At 42.4% G+C, this 4112-nt stretch overlaps 1 long non-coding RNA gene across 1 annotated transcript in view; it reads left to right on the top strand.

Moving 5' to 3' along the window:
- Positions 1-4112, top strand: part of LOC310863116 — a 367874-nt gene that overhangs the window by 25051 nt on the left and 338711 nt on the right. The window lies entirely within an intron of this gene.

Here is a 4112-nt window from a genome sequence, read left to right as displayed (position 1 = left end):
CGCGGGACAGGGGTGAATATAAAGCACCACTTGTGTTCTGACAGTTTTTATACAACCCCCTCCCCTCCCTGACTAAAGCCCAACCCCACACCCCTTCTTTCACTGGTTTACAACAACCCTGCCTCCGTGACCCCCCCAACCCGAGTCCCCCTCCTCTGTTGAGGAAGCAAAGGCAAAAGGAGGGAAAAGCACAAGCAGAGAAGAGTAGAATAAGGTCTGGTTGGCATGAATTTCTGGAGAGAGAGGGGAAAGAAGTTTTATGTGCAGCGTTCTTCAAATGCCTCACAGCACTGATGCTTATAAATAGTGTGTTCTGACATGGCCACAAGCTTTCCTGTCACTGGGCTTAGGCCTACAGAGATCTTGCAGGATGTTTAATTGTGACATTACATTAAGAATTTTTGGGTGATCAGTATAGGCCTAATGGGTGCAACAGTTAATCAAACAAATTAATGTTTTAAAATAAAACTATTGATAAATAATTGATCCCTATTTTGGGCATGTCATTATCTGTGAGGTTAAACATAATGTAAAAAAATAATGTAATAGTGAAAATAATAATAATAGATCACAACGTGCCGCAATAGTCTTGACCTGCTCTAGGCTATAGTGTCATGAGAAAAACTATGTTGTGATTTGGAACTCTAAATAAAAATGGATTGGATGATGAATCTATTGTTCATGTTCAGTCGCAAACGTCATGCTCGAGCATTGAACCAGTTTGTGCTCGCTGGAGACGAGCTGTAATCCATTGCACAAAGGAAGGTATTATATACCATTGTCCCCCATATTATGGGGGACAATAGACCGTGACACTTTGACACTTTAGGAGATATTGCCTGCTTGTGGAAAGGAATATCTCTCTATCCGATACAAAAGTGTCATTCACTGTTATGCTAATAGTATTAATCCTATCCTATCGAAAAAGGTAGCTTGTCTGTTCGAAAGGTTGTTTTAACGACCACCGAATTAACATGTATTTGGCCGTGGACGATACAAGGTTTGAGTTGCTAAAATGTTAAAAAAGATATATTCCAAATTGTTCTATTAAAAAAAGAAAATGGCAGATCTACAAGCTCACAAGGCATCACATTGTGACGCATTATGAGCTTGTAGATTGTCTATTTTCAAACAGCCGATCGATGTACAGTAACTGGGTTAAAGTGGTAAAACTGCTTTTATATTCAATTTACTTGCTTTGCTGGAGACCCCCTGAAACCTGGGGGTCCCTGCACCCCACTTTGAGAACCACTGCGATGGAGGATCTATGCTTTTGCTTTAGTTTTGTTGAGTTCTTTCACTAGCTGCTCTCATGCTCACTGTACATCTGACATCTGGAACCACTGGTGGAGGTATGCTAAATGACTTGTGAAAAAAGAAAATTTCCCCACCTCTTTTAACACAAAGAAAAAACGAAGAAGCAACAACAAGAAGTGGCAGTTGTAGCAAACCAAGAGTGGCTTGTGGAACCCTTCTTCCGAGCTCGAGGAATGGTCATGTAACCTGATACCAGCACTGCTGCCCATGGTCGGTCCACCCCCCCCCCCCCCCCCCACACACACACACACAATTTCCCCCCCTCCATTTCCTCTCTATTCCCCGTCGCCCCAATACCAGACCCCTATCAGTAACATTAACTTAAAAACTGTGGGGCGCTGAGGTGGCCGGGGTTTATTTAGCCTTCACTGTTTTCCCAAGATGAGTGTGCGCTGCCCATATGCCCCGAGAGATAGAGATAGATAGAGATTTATTTTATTTAATGTAGCAATTCCACAATGTGAAAACACTCAATACAAAGGTAATGGCATCAATATACTTGTGGGAGGTGGTGGCTCAGGGGTAGAGTGGCTGGATGGCAACCGCAAGGTTCCCAGTTCAAACCCCAGCTCACAGAGTTAGTGTCAAAGTGTCCTTGAGCAAGACTCTAAACCAGGGGTACCCAACTGGCGGACCGCGGTCCGCAACCGGACCGCGGACCACCTCTTTGCGGACCATTATTTGTTAATAATATAAATAACATCAGATGGTACATTTCTCATGTGAAATTGCTGCAAAGGCCCCCAAAATGTCCCCCAAGGGCCCCCAAAATTCTGGCGCGCGCTATGCGCGCAGTGTGGCCTGCCAGGGCGTATAACTCCCGGCCTGATTTGGAGTTCCACTCCGGGCCTGCACTCTGCACCCCATTATTGGTTGGGTGGAAGGCGATCTGATTTGTATAAGCTTGGCTTGACCATACTAAACGGGCATAGAGCCCCGCTCTCCGATGGACGCCGCGCATGGGACCGGACCTCGGTCTTATTCAAAAAATTATTTGTGGACCTTCATCATTTCTAGTTGAGGACCCCTGCTCTAAACCCCTAATTGCTCCTGATGCATCAGGCACCCAGAACTTGAGGCAAGTAAATTGACCCTATGGGAGCCAACCCAGGGCAAAGCCAGGAGGGGAAAGAAGCGTAGGCCTACCACCTATCAAGAACCTGCTGTTGGATAGGAATTTGTGGTGGGCAGCGATCCAGGAATCCCGTTGGTGTTGGCTAGACCTCACTCTCGCAGCAAGAAGAAGAAGAAGCTCCCGATGAGCAGGTTTAGGCCAGTCAATCTAAGCTACAAAGGGGCGTGACCCAAAATAAATTGCAATAGTAATCATCCAAGTTTTTTATGATCAATGGATGATCAATGGATTCTGAATCATGAATAACCCATAGTTTGACACATTTCATGCAACTTAAAGCATAATTAAAATTAGACATTGTAAAATGTATATCATTCACAAATTTTTATATGTTATTTGGATGACCCTAATAATCATAAAAAACCTTAAATGATTACTATTGCAATTTCTTTTGGGACAAATTTTAGATTGACTGGCCTAGTTGGTGCCTTGTATGGTTTTCACTGCAATTGACGTTAAAAAAAGATGAAAATCCTGAAAAAACGACATACATCGTTTTTCATGATTTTTATTACAAAAGAATCGTCGAAAACGACATACATATAGATAATATGTTGAGTTGGGTCAATGGCAGATATTGGCCCGTCAAAACAAATCACTTTCACCTAGAAACTACATTCACACTTTTTATAATTCAGCTTATTGTGGATAGTGGACACACATGCTGGAATGTTTTGTTTAAGTGCCAATGCATTGTCAATGACAATAGCTCAAACTTTGGCACTCTACTAGTCCTACATACCGGTACGCACACCTAGAAACCCCATTCAAACTAAAATGTTCGTCTTACGGTGGACAGTGGTGCCTGTTGGGCACTGGCCTACTTGGAACGATGCAAGTTGGAAATGCATGCCCCACCCAGATATTATGTCTGTCTCCCTTTTATGCCTATATACCTGCCACAACAGTCTTCCTTTGCCTGTGAGTTGGAGTTTGGAGTTGGAGTTTGCCTGATTTATTTTTTTTAAATCCTCCAAAATTGCGCAAGGTGTTTGACAGGAAGCCCCACTCATATCATCATTGTAACATCCTCCGGAGGCTCAATTTCTTTTAGCTTTGATAACTTAAAAAAATTCAAACAGGTTGGGGTCATATACAAGACCCACATGGTCTGTGCCCCCCCCCCCCCCCCAAGTGAATTCATTAAACGAAAGCCCGATAGGGGAATCAGTACCAGAGCAACAACTCGAGGAGACTGCGAAGTGCCGCACCGGCAAACAACATTCAGCCAAAATGTCCTCTCAGTACAGGGCTGTGTAAAATGGAATGGACTTCCTCTGCATATAAGGGAATGTGCTACATTTCCTCTTTTAAATACAATCTGAAAAAATGGTTACTTAAAAACCAAAGCTGCAACCATTCATGATTATTTTAGGTGTATTTCTTTTTTATGCTGTGTTAGAGATTATTAGAGTAAACCTACCCTAATAGTTTTATCGAATAGTTTAATATTTTCTTATTTATTCTTACTAGTCTTATTACGTTGGTAAAATGTACTTGTATGCTATGTCCTGTATGTATTGTTTGATGTTTGATGTCTGGGGACTGCAGATGGAAATTAGCAAATGTTGCTAAATCTGGTATATTTACATTATATATATATTTAATGTAATGTTCATCAATATACACTGTCCCGTCTGTCTGTCTGTCTGTCTGTCTG

The sequence above is a fragment of the Protomyctophum parallelum genome (assembly GCF_964188405.1).
Source record: "Protomyctophum parallelum genome assembly, chromosome: 8".
Classification (NCBI taxonomy): Eukaryota; Metazoa; Chordata; class Actinopteri; order Myctophiformes; family Myctophidae; genus Protomyctophum; species Protomyctophum parallelum.
This window is presented reverse-complemented; position numbering and strand designations above follow the sequence as displayed.